General features: G+C 43.5%; 1 protein-coding gene across 2 annotated transcripts in view; it reads right to left on the bottom strand.

The window, feature by feature from the left end:
• The window catches only part of camkk1a (calcium/calmodulin-dependent protein kinase kinase 1, alpha a), a 335074-nt gene extending 331429 nt beyond the window's left edge, over positions 1–3645 (bottom strand). For both annotated transcript variants that reach the window (XM_041197590.1, XM_041197591.1), the window contains exon 1: positions 3538–3645. The gene's annotated coding sequence lies outside the window, so the exon portion shown is untranslated. The remainder of the gene's footprint in view (positions 1–3537) is intronic.
• Positions 3646–17910: the final 14265 nt, after the last annotated feature.

The raw sequence follows: 17910 nt of genomic DNA, 5'->3' as shown, positions 1-17910 counted from the left end.
CTTAGACTCTTCCTCTCTGTCCATCTCCTTCTCTGTGACTCTTTCTCTGTCTTTCCCTGTCCGTCTCTCTCATTCCTCTCTGTCTATCTCTCTTTCACTCTCGCTCTCTCCCCTGCCCACTCTCTCCTCTGCGGCTGTCTGTCTGTGTCCAACTCTCTGTCCATCATTTCTTTGTTATTTTTTTGTTTTGATCATAGATAAAGATCTCCTCTGAGGTTCATTTCAGGATTGTTCGGGAATAATTATGACTGAACAGACAACACCATAGGACCTATCTGTTCCAACTTGTATCTCTTAATATAAAAAGGTAGGGACAAGGGATGTCAAATGGCAGTGAGTTTTCATCATTTTGATAGGATGAAATCCAAATCAATCGACACAGACCTCATTTCAGCTCCATAGGGAAACTATATCTTAATGGGTGTTTATGATTATTTTTGATAACAAATGAATAGCAAGTCCCACTGTAACCATGCCTTGTGAAAACAATATTGAAATTTTCCACAATTCCTTAACTGTATTAAGCAGGAAATATTGGGGTTGACTGTAAGATTGAGGTGGTGTTCGGGGTGGGGGGGGGGGGGCGTTGCAGAATACAGCGAGAGGCGACAGCAAGGATGCAATATAACAACTCAGCAAAGCTTCTTCGACAACACCTCTTAAAGCCACAGCCTCTACCACCTAGAAGAGCATGAACACCAAGGTACATGGAAACACACCACCTGCAAGCCACACACCATCCTGACTTTGACATGTGTCACTGTTCCTTCACTACTGCCAGGTCAAAGTTTTTGAACTCCCTCCCTAACAGCAGTGTGGGAGGATCTTTACCACAAGGAATGTCAAATGGGCACTGCACCATAATTTTCACATTTATATGTGGCTCCAGCAGTTGAAGGCAGCAGCTAACCACCATCTTCTCAACAGCGACTAGGGGTGTGCAATAAATGCCAATCTTGCCAGCAATGCCCCATTCCATAAATGAATTTTAAACAATTTAAATTCTTTGGCATGGTAGGATTTGAACTCACGATTTCTCCATTATTAGACCAGGCCGTTAGGTGACTAGACCACCAGAGTACTGCAGCCCCAGGTTCTATCCCTGTGATTAATGTACAACATGATGGTAGCAAAACACTGTGGACGCTGGAAATCGGAAAGACAAACAGAAAAGGCTGGTAAACACTCAGCTCGGTCAACATTCTGGTGAAGTATCACAGAGCTGAAACACAAACTTTGTTTCTCTGTCCATGCATGCTGCCTGACCTGCTGAGTGTTTCCAGTATTTGCAGTTTTAATTACAGTACGAGTTTGTTCAGCTGTGTCCTGGTGCATCAGCCCCACACAATGCTGCAAGGAAGAAGCATGGTAGTGCTAATTCTGATACTTATTTCAATTATTAGTTTAATATACTTTTTCCTCATCTTATTACATAAAGCCCTACAGTCTGGCCATCGATTGTTTCCAGCTGAGAGCTGCCTGTGGATCTGGGGTCTGTTATGCAACAGCTACACTTTGCAATATGCAATGGATGGTCAGTCCTCTGGCTTTATTGTGCATTTGTAGCCAAATTTGCTGACAATCCAAAGACAGGTAGTAGAGTAAGTTGTGAATCTGCAAAGGGACAGAAATATTAAGTGACTGGGCAAATGGAGTATAATGCAGAAAAATGTGAGGTTGAAAGGAAGAATAGAAAAACAAAATTTTATTTCAATTGAGAGAGACTACAGAATGCTGCAGTACAGAGGGATCCTAGTGTCATTCATTACACATGATACACAAACAGCATGCAGGTACAGTAATTAAGAAGGCAAATAGAATGTTGTCCTTTATTGTGAGGAGGGTGGAGTATGAAAGTAGGGACTACAGTGGTACAGGGCAACTGTACAGACCATATCTGGAGTACTGAGTACATCCAGTACCTGCATACATATAGTACCTGCGTACCTACCTGGAGTACTGCATACAGTTCTGGTCTCCTCGTCTAATTGGAGGCAGTTCAGAGAAGGTTCACTTGGCTGATTCCTGGGACCAAGGGGTTGTCTTATGAGGAAAGGTTGGACAGGTTGGGCCTGTACCCAAAGGAGTTCAAAAGAATGAGAGGTAATCTTATTGTAACATAAGATTATGAGGGGCTTGACAGGGTAGATGCTGAGAGGATGTTTCCCCTTGTGGGGGAATCTAGAACTGGGGGATTTCTGGTTTTAGGGGCACTGTCTCTGATTTCTGATATTAGACACAACAATGTTCCTGATTTCTGATATTAGACACAACAATATTCCTGATTTCTGTTATTAGACACAACAATGTTCCTGATTTGTTATTAGACACAACAATGTCCCTGATTTATGTTATTAGATATAATAATATCCCTGATTTCATTATTAGACACAACAATGTCCCTGATTTCTGTTATTAGACACAATAATATCCCTGATTTCTGTTATTAGACACAACAATGTCCCTGATTTCTGTTATTAGACACAATAATGTCCCTGATTTCTGTTATTACAAACACAACAATGTCCCTGATTTCTGTTATTAGACACAATATTATCCCTGATTTCTGTTATTACAAACACAATGTCCCTGATTTCTGTTATTAGACACAATAATGTGCCTGATTTCTGTTATTACAAACACAATAATGTCCCTGATTTCTGTTATTAGACACAATATTATCCCTGATTTCTGTTATTACAAACACAACAATGTCCCTGATTTCTGTTATTAGACACAATAAAATCCCTGATTTCTGTTATTAGACACAATAATGTCCCTGATTTCTGTTATTACAAACACAATAAGGTCCCTGATTTCTGTTATTAGACACAATATTATCCCTGATTTCTGTTATTACAAACACAACAATGTCCCTGATTTCTGTTATTAGACACAATAATATCCCTGATTTCTGTTATTAGACACAATAATGTCCCTGATTTCTGTTATTACAAACACAACAATGTCCCTGATTTCTGTTATTAGACACAATAATATCCCTGATTTCTGTTATTACAAACACAACAATGTCCCTGATTTCTGTTATTAGACACAATAATATCCCTGATTTCTGTTTTTAGACACAATAATATCCCTGATTTCTGTTATTACAAACACAACAATGTTCCTGATTTCTGTTATTACAAACACAACAATGTCCCTGATTTCTGTTGTTAGACACAATAATGTCCCTGATTTCTGTTATTAGACACAATATCCCTGATTTCTGTTATTACAAGCACAATGTTCCTGATTTGTTATTAGACACAATATTATCCCTGATTTCTGTTATTAGACACAATAATGTCCCTGATTTCTGTTATTAGGCACAAAAATATCCCTGATTTCTGTTATTACAAACACAACAATGTTCCTGATTCCTATTATTAGACACAATAATATCCCTGATTTCTGTTATTAGACACAACAATGTTCCTGATTTCTATTTGACACAAAGCCCCTGATTTCTGTTATTTAGAGACACTCTCGGCTCTCAGTGTTTCTCTGCCCCGGGACTAGCCCGGTTGCTCCTACCTCTGCTGCCCGCTCTCCCTGCTCCCCGTCCCGGTGCCGATCCGCGGCTGCCACCGTAGTGCCGCTCCGCTCGGCTCGCCTCGGCTCCGCTCACATTGCCTGCGCTGATACTAGCTCGCTGCCGCCGCCGGGCTCCCCGGGATCTGCTCCGCTGGCTCTGCTGCACTCGGACCCACTCCCGGAGCCAACCGCCTGAGCTTCCACCGGGTCCCAGCGCCCGGACGTTTGCGTGGAGCTTTATTTAAGTGTGCACAAATTACATTTTGACGGTGATCTTTCTAAAGTACGGGCTATTATTTTAAATAGCAGTGTTCACAAGTGTATATTCTTATAATTTATCATAAATAGGTCATGGTAGGCTGGTAATATCGACAGTTTTAGCAGCAGAACCACAACAATTTGCATTCATAAGGCGCCTTTATCGACAAAAAAAAATGACACGGAACTAAAGAGTGGTTGGGACAGTTGATGGGGCTGTGAGGAGCTTAAAGGAGGTGAGCGAGAGAGGGGGTGACAAAGAGAGAGATGGAGGGGTGTAAAAGGAAACTGTAGAACTGGAGATGACTGCCAATAGTGGAAGGAAGTTAGCAACGCACAGGAGGACGCAATGTGATTATGGAGCTGGAGGAGATTACAGAGATAGGGAGGGACAAGGCCAAGGATGGATTTGAAGAAGAGGATAAGAATTTGAATATAAAAGCAAAATACTGCAGATGCTGGAAAACTGAAACTAAAACAGAAAATGCTGGAAAAACTCAGCAGGTCAAACAGCATCTGTGGAGAGAAAAAAACAGTTAACGTTTTGAGTCAGTATGACTCTTTTTCAGAGCTGAAGAGAAGTAAAGATGTGATGAAATTTATACATTTTAAGGGGGGTAGAGCTAGTGAAGACGGCCAGTGATAGGTGGAGGCAAAGGAGAGATTGACAAAGATGTCATGGACAAAAGGACAAAGGGGTGTTAATGATAATGGTACTGGCTAAAGGAGGTGCTGATGGTGGCATTAAGATCAGATAATAGCAGGACAAGGGTAAACACACTGGAAAGAACAACATGAACAAGTGACAGATGGCCCTTGAGGTGGTGGGGTGGGGGGAGATTGAAAATAGGATAAAACAACAAATAAAAATGAAAATAAATAAAAAGAAATGGATTAAAAATGAAAATGAATCTCAAAAAGAGGATCAAAAAGGGGTGAGGATGGAGAAGAGAGTTCATGGTCTGAAGTTGTTGAACTCAATGTTAAGTCTGGAAGGCTGTAAAGTACCTAATCAGAAGATGAGGTGCTGTTCCTCCAGTTTGCGTTGAGCTTCACTGGAACAATGCAGCAGGCCAAGGACAGACATGTGGGCATGAGAACACGGTGGGGTGTTTAAATGGCAAGCGACAGGGAGGTCTGGGTCATGTTTGCGGACAGACCAAAGGTGTTCCGCAAACGGTCACCCAGTCTGTGTTTGGTCTCTCCAATGTAGAGAAAACTGCATTGGGAGCAGTGAATGCAATAGACTAAATTGAGGGAAGTGCAAGCGAAGTGCTGCTTCACTTGGAAGGAGTGTTTGGGCCCTTGGATGATGGGGAGGGAGGAGGTAAAGGGGCAGGTGCTGCGATTGCATGGGAAGGTGCTGTGGGAGGGGGTTGAGGTGTTGGGGGTGATGAAGGAGTGGACCAGTGTGTCCCAGAGGGAACGATCCCTACGGAATGCTGACAGCGGGGGTGAAGGGAAGATGTGCTTGGTGGTGGCATCATGCTGGAGTTGACGGAAGTGGTGGAGGATGATCCTTTGAATACGGAGGCTGATGGGGTGATAAGTGAGGACAAGGAGGACCCTATCGTGGTTCTGGGAGGGAGAGGAAGGTCTGAGGGCAGAGGCGCGGGAGATGGGTCAGACACGGTTGAGGGCCCTGTCAACCACCGTGCACGTGAAACTTTGGTTAAGGAAGAAGGAAGACATGTTAGAGTGGGTCTGTGTTGGAAATTAGCATCATTGGAACAGATGCAATGGAGGCGAAGGAACTGAGAGAATGGCGCTTCTGATAGTCTTCCTTTTCCCTTAACCAAGGCTACACACCAACTGTGGTTGACAGGGCCCTCAACCATGTCCGACCCATCTCCCGCGCTTCTGCCCTCACACCTTCCTCTCCATCCCAAAACCATGATAGGGTCCCCCTTGTCCTCACTTTTCATCCCAACAGCCTCTACATTCAAAGAATCATTCTCTGCCCATTTCCACCAACTCCAGCATGATGCCACCACCAAACACAACCTCCCCTCAACCCCCAACCCCATCAGCATCCTGTAGGGACCATTTCCTCTGGGACACCCTAGCCCACTCCTCCATCACTCCAACACCTCAACCCCCTCCCATAACACTTCCAATGCAACCGCAGAATTTGCAACATCTGCCCCTTTACCTCCTCCCTTCTCAACATCCAAGGGCCCAAACACTCCTTTCAAGTGAAGCAGCATTTCACTTGCATTTCCCCCAACTTAGTCTACTGCATTCGCTGTGGTCCGCTCAACATTGGAGAGACCAAACACCGATTGGGTGACTTTGCGGAACACCTTTGGTCTGTCCACAAGCGTGACCCAGACCTCCCTGTGGCTTGCCATTTCAACACTCCACCCTGCTCTCATGCTCACATGTCCATCCTTGACCTGCTGCAATGTTCCAGTGAAACTCAACACAAACTGGAGGAAGAGCACCTCATCTTCCGATTAGGCACTTTACAGCCTTTCGGACTTAAAATTGAGTTCAGCAACATCAGACCATGAACTCTCTATCTTCACCCCTTTTTTATCCCCTTTTTTCAATATTCATTTTTATTTGTCTCCACTTTTTATTTTTATTTATTTTCACTTTTATTCATTGTTTTATCCCCACCTTATATCCTATTTTCAATTTTTTTTAACACCACTGTCTCCTTCCCCCACCCCACCCCTACAAGGGCCACCTGTCATTTGTTCATGTCATACTTTCCAGAGTGCTTACCCTTGTCCTGCTATTATCACGTTCTGCTTTCTTACCTTAATGCCACCATCAGCACCTCCTTTAGCCAGTACCACTTCCATTAACACCCCTTTGTCCTTGTGTCCATGACATCTCTGGCAATCTCTCCTTTGCCTCCACCTATCACTGGCCTTCTATCCAGCTTCACCTGCTTCACATCCCCTTAAACGGTATAAATTTCATCATATTTCTACTTCTCTTTAGCTCTGAAGAAGAGTCATACCGACTCAAAACAATAACTGCTTTTTTTCTCTCCACAGATTCTGTTAGACCTGCTGAGTTTATCCAGCATTTTCTGTTTTTGTTGTGATAGAAATTTGAAAATAGAGGCAATTTTAAGCGGGAGACAATGTAGGTCAGCGAGCGCAGAGGTGATGGGTGAATGGGATTTGGTGAGAGTTGGGACATGGGCAGCAGAGTTATGGATGAGCTCAAGTTTTCAGAGGGTAAAATGTGGCATTTTAGCTTCTCCCACCAGCAGAAACTGAAGGGATTGGATTTGCCAATGGAAAGTGAAGTCAGATAGAGTTTAGAACAGACAGACAATCCGAGACTGTCTGCTGGCAGGAGGGTCAGATTAAAACTCTGCCTATCCATTAGAGATGTCCATCTTTATGTTTGTCTGTCCATTGTGTTCCACACCATTGCAGATTCTAACTCACTTAGCTCAAGATTTTGGAGCCAGATACTACGAAGGAGTAGCTGCAGTGTTTTCCCCTGCCCTTCTCACATCTTTAGAGGATCTTCTTTGGTGTGGGCTACAAGCAAGGCTCAAGTTCCCCAACTATCCTTTACATGCCCAGTCATCGGGTACGAGTATTCTGCTGGGCGTCAGTTCAGTATGGAGTAGGGCTTGAACCTAACTCTTATACATCACTTGGCTAGTCGTCACTCTGCCTGGGCATGGGTTCCCACTGGATGGCAACCCTGGATTTATAGGCTATATTCTAGTCCCCACTAGTTGGGACTCTCTGGATTGGGGCTCCAACCTTCTGACTCAGAGACAGGCATGATGGGCATGTTACCACTCGACCAAAGGCAACTATGGACTAAAATTATCCACTTTAGATCATTCGTGTCAGTCCCATTGTACTGCAAATGGGGAGCCAAGACTAAGGATCATCTTCAGATGAAGCCAGGTTAAAGGGGGAGGGATACTTGGGCCAGGCCACACTGATAGATCCATTTTAAACTTGTTCATTCTGGCTGTATTTTGACATGTTTCGATGTTATTATAAACAGTTAAATATCTCATTGTATTTTGGGGAGTAGATTTTTTGGAGCAGAGGAGTATGTGTGCACTACAGGGTATGAAGCTGGGAAATGTTACACTGTGGTTTTACAAACTAGCATTGATGGGAGGGTGTAATTGCAGTGTGACAAGTTTACATAGGCAGTTTTCATTATAAATATGACCACAGGAATTTATCATATAAAAAGTTGACACAAAAATAACAACAGGATGTTTATTTTGCAGATATTAATACTGTTAAGGCATAATATTACTGCTCTGCTGCAGATCATGAATCTACTGTGATAACTGCCCTATGTGTAAGTGACATTTTCAGAGCCTATTACTTTCCTTATGTCTTTTATTCTACAGTCTGAAGAGCTAATTTACCTCTGTGCCTCTTCCCCACACCCTGGCAGGGACTGGGGAACAAGAGATGGAAAGAGGGACACAGTAAGGCAGCAAAGGGAGGGCGGGGGGGAGGTGGTGGAAAGCTTTACCTGAATTTCTAGCTGCTTCACACTCCCCTTCCTCCCCCTCCATACACCCTCCAGTGTGCAGGGAGTCCTGACCATCAACCCTTTAGAGTGCTACTTCCAGTCCATGTGTGCACAATGCACGATCATGGACAGGAAAGTGAGATGGGATGGCTGGGGGACAAACCCCCACCCCCACCCCAACTTCATTTCTCATTCGATCTCCTCCCATTTTGGATGAAAAAGTACTGTGGAGGTGGAGAGTGAACACAGCAATCTACATTTGCATTCTTTCCATGCTGTGCATGCAGTCATTGAGGAAAATCTCCCCACTACATTTCATCCATATCCCTATTCTCTCCTCACACTTCCCATTTTTAATAATGATCTCTTCTATTAAATACTTTCATGTAGAATCCACAGAGTTCCAGACTAAGTCCCATTCACCCACCACCCCTCATACTTGATAAACTACATTGGCTCCCGATCCAACTATCTCTCACGTTCAAATTCCTCCATGGGCTTTGTCCTTCCAATCTCCAGCTCTACAACCCCGTGAGATCTCTGTGCTCTTTGAATTCTGGTTTCTTGCAAAGTTTCCTTTGCCCTAGCATTTTCAACTGTGCCTTCAGCTGCCAAGGCCCTAAGTTCTGGAACTCCCCCCTATGTTGTTGTTGGTTTCTTGTCCTCCAGCTGTGACTTTGGTGAAAGATTGGCCCAAAGCCCAGAGAAATGACACAAAAGACTGAGGTTCTAGACCTAGTGGTTTACTGGATTGAATCTGCAAGATAGATTCAGTTTAAACCTCTACACCATTTCCGCATATGTTTGAGGCAAGCTGACCAGTGAAAGGGGCAGCAGTGAGAAAAGGCAAAGAGCAATTCAGCCATTTGAAATACACAAACAATGAGAGAAAATGAGAAAATGCTGTGAATGCAGAGCAGGCTGATCTGTATTGTTGTAATAATTGACAGATGAGAGGGAACAATCAAGGGCACAACCAAATGTAAAAGAGAAGCTTAGGTGAATGAGCAGATAGTGACTAGGTAACTTTAATGTTCAGTTTGAAAAGCCCAGTGACAAAAGGAGGAAGGAAAGGATCGTGCTGGGACCCTGCGAAAGACTGGATTAGAATAGGAGTTGCCCCTTGATATTAGCATCAGTCAATGGTTGTAAGTAACAAGGTCAAGATTCAAGGAACCCCCTCCATTAAAAGTGGCTCTGTCAGGCTGGATAATCCTTTTTATACAATTGCTAACAACAGAATTTATCCTGAGCTATTTCACATAGGTGAAGGGAATATTGAGGGAACCCAAGAAGGAGACATTAGGGAGGGGTGACCAAAGGCTTGGTCAAAGCAAAGAAAAGCCTTAAAAGAGGTGAGGGAGGTGGACAGGTTTAAGGAAGGAATTCCAGGGAATGTGCCCCACGCAGCTGAAGACATAGCAAAGGGGAAGGGGAATCCACAAGAGAACAGATTGGTGAGAAGCTGAAGAGTTTGTGGGCTGGAGGAGGGAGGGTACAGGAGTCAGGAGCAGGGTTACACAGGAGCTGGAAAGTCCCTTTTGTTGGGACTGTCACTAAGAAAAGAAAAGTGAGCATTTCTCAGAGGTTCAGCTTTGCAGCATTAGCAAACTTCCAGTAATTTCTGTGATTTCATTGCCTGGTCACAGTCCTGTTAGCTGACCGGCCAGAGAATCTAGCCTATTGCAAATGGTTGCTTCACCTGGAAGCCTTTTGGGAAAAAGAGAACATTGGATATAGGACATGTCACTTACAAGAAATATCTAAACACAGAGCAATATTCCATGGTTCTTCTTGTGTTAGCAGTTTAAACATTGGAGGAGCAGGACTGAGGCACACTTCACACCTGTCCTGCAGTACATGCATTGAGGGAGTTATTGGTAGCTTCAAATTGCCCAAGTTCTGTGAGTGATGATTGCTGAAGTGGGTTCTTTGACTCCTCTGATCTGACAGGTGCATCTATCCCAACAAGAGTTCAGTTGAAAACTGAAGGTAACACACAGATTAGAAAGCAACCCTCATCAGGGACAGGTTCACTGAATTTGAGAATTTTTGTTCTGGTTTCACAATGGCAGCTGTTACATAACAAGTTCCAGTAGCCAGAGGCCTCACATGAGCAGGTGATGATGGGAGACTGAGGGCAGCAGAGAGGGGAAACTGAGATGGGGATAAACAAGGGAGAACAAGACAGGGTATCCAAAGTTTGGGGAGTGATTTGCAAGGGGAGGAGGAACTTTGATTCCATCAGTAACTTATGGTAACTCACTGAAATCACACCATTTACTAATAGTGAAGTGGTGACACTCAGATTCCCCTCAACGATGGCCCATATGTAACTAGTAGTGCCAGGTGTAATATTCTGATGTCCTGCCTGTAACTAGTAATGATCCTATAACCAGAGATAAAAACAAAAAACTGCAGATGCTGGAAATCCAAACAAAAACAGAATTACCTGGAAAAACTCAGCAGGTCTAGCAGCATCGGTGGAGAAGAAAAGAGTTGACGTTTCGAGTCCTCATGACCCTTCAACAGAACTGATCTTTCTTTACAAGGAGAGGGAAATATAAGCTGGTTTAAGGTGGGGGGTGGGGAAGAAGTTGGGGGGGGTGGTGTTAGGATAGGAGCAGATCATCAAAAGATGTCACAGACAAAGGAACAAAAGAACACAGAGGTGTTGAAGTTGGTGATATTATCTTAACAAATGTGCTAATTAAGAATGGATGGTAGGGCACTCAAGGTATAGCTCTAGTGGGGGTGGGGAAGCACAAAAGATTTAAAAATAATGGAAATAGGTGGGAAAAGAAAAATCTATATAAATTATTGGAAAAAAAAAGAGGAAGGGGGAAGAAACAGAAAGGGAGTGGGGATGGAGGAGGGAGCTCAAGACCTAAAGTTATTGAATTCAATATTCAGTCCGGAAGGCTGTAAAGTGCCTAGTCGGAAGATGAGGTGCTGTTCCTCCAGTTTGCGTTGGGCTTCACTGGAACAATGCAGCAGACCAAGGATAGACATGTGGGCAAGAGAGCAGGATGGAGTGTTAAAATGGCAAGCAACAGGGAGGTTTGGGTCATTCTTGCGGACAGACCGCAGGTGTTCTGCAAAGCGGTCGCCCAGTTTACGTTTGGTCTCTCCAATGTAGAGGAGACCGCATTGGGAGCAACGAATACAGTAGACTAAGTTGGGAGAAATGCAAGTGAAATGCTGCTTCACTTGAAAGGAGTGTTTGGGCCCTTGGATGGTGAGGAGAGAGGAAGTAAAGGGGCAGGTGTTGCATCTTTTGTGTGGGCATGGGGAGGTGCCATAGATAAGGGTTGAGGAGTAGGGGAGAATGGAGGAGTGAACCAGGGTGTCCCGGAGGGAACGATCCCTACGGAATGCCGACGGGGGGGTGAAGGGAAGATGTGTTTGGTGGTGGCATCATGCTGGAGTTGGCGGAAATGGCGGAGGATGATCCTTTGAGTGCGGAGGTTGGAGGTGTGATAAGTGAGGACAAGGGGGACCCTATCATGTTTCTGTGAGGGAGGAGAAGGCGTGAGGGCGGATGCGCAGGAGATTGGCCGGACACGGTTGAGGGCCCTGTCAACTACCGTGGGTGGAAAACCTCGGTCAAGGAAGAAGGAGGACATGTCAGAGGAACTGTTTTTGAAGGTAGCATCATCGGAATAGTTGCAACGGAGGCGAAGGAACTGAGAATGGGATGGAGTCCTTACAGGAAGCGGGGTGTGAGGAGCTGTAGTCAAGGTAACTGTGGGAGTCGGTAGGCTTGTAATGGATATTGGTGGACAGTCTATCACCAGAGATTGAGACAGAGAGGTCAAGGAAGGGAAGGGAAGTGTCAGAGATGGACCAAGTGAAAATGATGGAGGGTGGAGATTGGAAGCAAAATTAATAAATTTTTCCAAGTCCCGACGAGAGCATGAAGCAGCACTGAAGTAATCATCAATGTAGTGGAGAAAGAGTTGTGGAAGGGGGCCGGAGTAGGACTGGAACAAGGAATGTTCCACATACCCCATAAAGAGACAAGCATAGTTGGGGCCCATGCGGGTATCCATAGCCACACCTTTTATTTGGAGGAAGTGAGAGGAGTTGAAGGAGAAATTGTTCAGTGTGAGAACAAGTTCAGCCAGACGGAGGAGAGTAGTGGTGGATGGGGATTGTTCGGGCCTCTGTTTGAGGAAGAAGCTAAGGGCCCTCAGACCATCCTGGTGGGCCTGCTCTCTTGCCCACATGTCTGTCCTTGGCCTGCTGCATTGTTCCAGTGAAGCCCAACACAAACTGGAGGAACAGCACCTCATCTTCCGACTAGGCACTTTACAACTTTGAATTCAACAACTTTAGGTCTTGAGCTCCCTCCTCCATCTCCACCCCCTTTCTGTTTCTTCCCCCTTCCTCTTTTTTTTCCAATAATTTGTATAGATTTTTCTTTTCCCACCTATTTCCATTATTTTTAAATCTTTTATGCTCCCCCACGCCCACTGGAGCTATTTACCATCCATTCTTAATTAGCACATTCGTTTAGATAATATCACCAACTTCAACACCTCTGTGTTCTTTTGTTCCTTTGTCTGTGACATCTTTTGATGATCTGCTCCTATCCTAACACCCAACCCCCAACTTCTTCCCCCCCCACCCCACCTTAAACCAGCTTATATTTCTCTCTCCTTGTAAAGAAAGATCAGTTCTGTTGAAGGGTCATGAGGACTTGAAACGTCAACTCTTTTCTTCTCCGCCGATGCTGCCAGACCTGCTGAGTTTTTTCAGGTAATTCTGTGTTTGTTATGATCCTATAACCTATTGAAACTATAGCCAGAAGCCCCCCAGTACTGGACAAGGTGAGGTCCGACTCCCCGGTCAACGTTTCCTTGAATAGGCCCAATCTCTCTCTCAATCTCCTTGGACTCTGCACTGAGTTTTGGATCTGTGAGAAGGTAACAACCCTAAACTGGGAGCCTCAGTCCAAACTGATCTTGAACTTCATGCTTCAAAACGAGTGACACAGACCAACCTGAACCTGAACCAACTCGAAAGATCACACAAAGGTCAGCAGGTTCAGGGTTGGGGACAGTTCTTACAGGGCACATTATTCTAAATTCAGTTCAGTCTTAGTATTCAACCTCCTTCCCTCTCTGGTTCACCAACATTTCAAATAAGCACAACACACTTGATAATGGAGTATAGGGAACAGACATTACTGCCAGCCAGCACATTGATTGCCCCAACTATACACAGAAAGAGTAGCCTTTTAGAGTCTGTATTGTGATGACCTTTGACCCAGAAGCTATGCAATAAGGAAAATTTGTCATTTCTTTAAAATAGCTGTTGAATCTGTAATTGTTTTTAAGAATGTTTGAAAAGGAACCCTAAGAGTTTGCATCAACAGTAGAACGATACTTTTATTTTTTCGTGGGATGTGGGTATCACTGGCTGGGTCAGCATTTGTTCCTCTTTTCTAATTGCCCTTGAGATGGTGGTGGTGAGCTGCCTTCTTCAACCTCTGCAGTCCATGTGGTGTAGGTACACCTACAGTGCTGTTAGGGAGGGAGTTCCAGGATGACCCAGCAACAGTGAAGGAATGGTGATATATTTCCAAGTCAGATGGTGAGTGGCTTGATGGGGAACTTGCAGTGGTGGTGTTCCCATTTGTCTGCTGCCCTTGTCCTTCGAGGCGAGATCACAGGTTTAGAAGGTGCTGTCAAAGGAGCCTTGGTGAGTTGTTGCAGTGCATCTTCTATATGGTTCACACTGCTGCCCCTGTGTGTCAGTGGTGAAAGGAATGGATGTTTAAGATGGTGGATAGGGTGCCAATTAACCAGGCTGCTTTGTCCTGGATGGTGTTGAGCTTCTTGAGTGTTGTGGGAGCTGCACTCATCCAGGCAAGTGGGGAGTATTCCATCACATCCTGACTTTAGCCTTGTAGATGGTGGACAGGCTTTAGGGAATCATCGTAGAATTCCCAGCCCCTGACCTTCAGTTGTAACCACAGTACTTATATGGTTGGTCCAGTTCGGTTTTTGTCCAATGATAACCCCTAGGATGTTGATAGTGGAGGATTCAGCAATGGTAATGCCATTGAATGCTATGGAGAGATGGTCATTTCCTGGCACTTGTGGCATATATGTTACTTGCCACTTATCAGCCCAAACCTAAATGTTGTCCAGGTATTTCTGCATATGGACATGGACAGCTGACAGCTTCAGCACCTGTGGAGTTGTGAATGATGCTGAGCCAGATCAGCCATGATCTTATTGACTGGTGGAGCAGGCTCAAAGGGTTGAATGGCCTACTCCTGCTCCTAAGTCCTATGTTCCTACATTTTGCAATCATCAGAAAACACCCCTACTTCTGACCTTATGATGGAGGGAAGGTCATTGAGTTGTAATATTCAATTGTTACATCAGTTGTAGTTTTCTTGGATAATAAGAAATACTGGTCCATGTGACCCAGCAGCCCTTGACCTGGAAGCAGTACCAGCCAGAACAAAGTTGACATACAAAAGCCATGTGGCTAGCAGACACAAAGGAGAGCTGGAAGCAGAAGGCAATCAGCACACAGATGCAGTCACAAAGAAGTGCTGCAGCAGGAGACATTTACCAAATTCAAGTTAGCTGATGCCTCTATAAGGTGATCAGTTTTCTGTTTGGCAGTAAGAAAAATAGAATTCCAGAAGCAGTATGGGAAGTGAAACACAACAGAGCTATATAGGACTAAATCCCAAAAGTGGTATGAATAGCTAAGACAATGCCAAAGAGCTGAGAGTTTGTATCAGAGGACCAGATCATGGTCCAGGTGTTGTTGCTTGGTTTGTTGAAAAAGTACACTGCAATGCTATGCCATCAAAACTGACACGCCTCAAGTGAGAGAGAATTTGTAGCCCTGTGTCTTGTCGATGTTATGACCAGTGCAGTTGGTAAAGCTGAGTTATTTAAAAATCCCAGAGGGAAACTTCAAAGAACTGTAATAACCAATAATTTAAAGTGTTATGTTTGAGATGCAACTCTAAATTCAGGAATCAGACCATCAATTCTTGAGGCTTTACATTAAACTAGTTGAAACATTTTATTAATTTTCACAGGTTAAAAATATATATACACATGGCTACAAATTACTCCTGTCATAACAAATTCCCAAACTAATCTCCATTAAGGCAACAGCAATCCATAGACTAAACCAGACGCCAGGCAAAGCATTTTCACCTTATGAGTTCAAAATTAGGTTCTTTCACTTTGGTTGCTATGGAGCCAGTTGGAGCAGCTGCCTTTTGATCTTACATTGCCTCTGCTCTGCACACCCGAAAACTACTGAAGTTATACCTACTACCACTGATTGAATTCAAATTCTCATGTCTCACCAATCTCTTTGAACTTCACCTTTTAACAATGAAACCCCTTTCATAGTACCAGTTTTATTAGTAATATAAACATAATGCTTGGTATCTGCTAGATAGGTGTCAGTTTTCATCCCACTCCTTGAATGCTCTGTTCAAAAAATGCAAATACACTCTACCTCTCACATATCAAAACTAGTACCCATCAAAGCACCCAGACTAGCTGGTTTTAATCCAATTAAGACACACCCACAGACTAAACCTCTATTTTAAATGAAAAATATTTTCCAAAATATTATATACACCAATAGCTTCATGACACTATATCTGGGAACCTTGGATGGAATATAGCTGCCGATGAGCACCACTTGAGAGCTGAATTGAGTGGGAAAGTGAGAGATCATACATATCAGAGGCCAGGCTGGAAAGACTGTGAGATTTCATATAGTGCCACATTTGACCCAGAAGCGAAGTGGGTGCTTGTGATTGAGACACATCTTTGTCATATTGACTATTTAAACTGTTTTTATTTGAAGTATCATTTACCTGTTAATCCATGTGTAATCTGTATTGGTTCTGATTCATGTTAAAGGTTACAAACCGTGGAATCTTGTTGGTAATTTCCTCATTTAGGGGTCATTTAGTTGATTTGGTCATTTTGGTTTACCATTTCCCCAAGGGTTCATAACAATGTCTTTCAAGTTCTCTAAAGAACTGTTGGAAAACCATGCTGCTTTATAGATCAAATTTTACCTTGATCAAAGAGACATGTCCTTGATAAGATTGCATGAAGCATCTGTTCCCAAATCCTTCAAAGATGGTCTATTCATGTAAACATTTGTAGTTGAGTTTATTAATCAATATCCTTCTATATCATAACTCATGGATTCTCTGCTGATGTTTATGAGGAAGAAGTTCCACTGTTGATCCTCTACCTCTCCACCATGTTCATCTCTCAGCACGAATATTCGGAGACCACTCCCCGAGCTCAGACTCTATAAAAGATCATTTTCATAGAATTATAGAAACTACAGCATTTTGGGCCCCAATACTGGTGATCTCTTGTATGTGACATCTCCCTTTTATATATTCCCCTTCTCAAAAATATATTCATTCATTTTTAAGTTAAGTTTTAGTCTGTACCTCAATAAACACATGTGTTGAAAGTTCTCATGGTCTAATAGTCCTGAGCAAAAGAACCTGCTCCCATGTTTCTTCCAGTGACAATCTTTGCTCACCGTTCTGTTCCCTTCAGACCTCTGGAAGCCCCGAAGAGCTTCACAGCTAATGAAGAACTCTCTGAAGTGTAATAACTAATAAAGTAGGGAAATGCAGCAGCCAAAGTGTGCATGGGAAGATTCCACAAACAATGTAGTTCAACGACCAGATCACCCCTTTTTCAGATGTTGGCTTGACGGATACATGTTGACCAGAGCTCCCTCCCCTGCTGTTCTCAGTATTGCCTGAGATACCAGCCATGTTATGCACTCAGGTCCCTGGAGATAAATTTAAACCTACAACCTTCACACACAGAGATGAAAGTGCTATTCACTGAGTCACAGCTGACACTAGCACAGGAATAGCACAGTGTGTCATAGATGGATTAAATGTTTTAACTCTGACTCCATGTGACCAATCTTTCTCCTTCAGTTGCTGACTGGTCGGTAGTGTATTTCCAGCATAGAAACAGGTGTAGACCATTCACCACCCACCCCCCCAAGGCTGTTCCACCATTCAAAGACATCACAACTGATCTATGCCTATGCACACATTCCTTAATATATTTGTTTAACAAAGAAAAAATCAATCTCATATTTAAAAAGAATGATCGGTACAGCATCAATTGCCATTTACAGAAAAAAGTTCCAAACATTTACAAGCCTTTGCATTAAGCAACGTTTCCTAATTTCACTTCTGAATGATCTGACACAAATTTTTACACTATGCTTCCTAGTCCTGGACTCCTACCTATCTGCCATTATCTACTCTTGCCTCATTATCTTGACAATTTCAATCAGATCACCTGTATAACTTCTGAATTCCAGAGAATACAATCCTTGTTTGTGTAATCACTTTCTCAAGGGTAATTAGGGATGCGTAATGAATGCTGGCCTAGCCAGTGATACTCTCATCCCATGAATGAATAAAAAAAAATCTCTCCTCTTCATTTAACCCATGGAGTCCAGTTACAATTCTGGTAAATCTACACTGCATGCTCTCCAAGGCCAGCATATCCTTCCGAGCATGTGGTGCCCAGAACTGCTCAGAATAACTCCAGATATGATCTAAGCAGGGCTTTGCATAGCTGAAGT

Source organism: Carcharodon carcharias, chromosome 10 (genome assembly GCF_017639515.1).
Source record: "Carcharodon carcharias isolate sCarCar2 chromosome 10, sCarCar2.pri, whole genome shotgun sequence".
NCBI lineage: Eukaryota > Metazoa > Chordata > Chondrichthyes > Lamniformes > Lamnidae > Carcharodon > Carcharodon carcharias.
The sequence above is the reverse complement of the archived record's forward strand: the minus strand, read 5'-3'. Positions and strand labels throughout refer to the sequence as shown.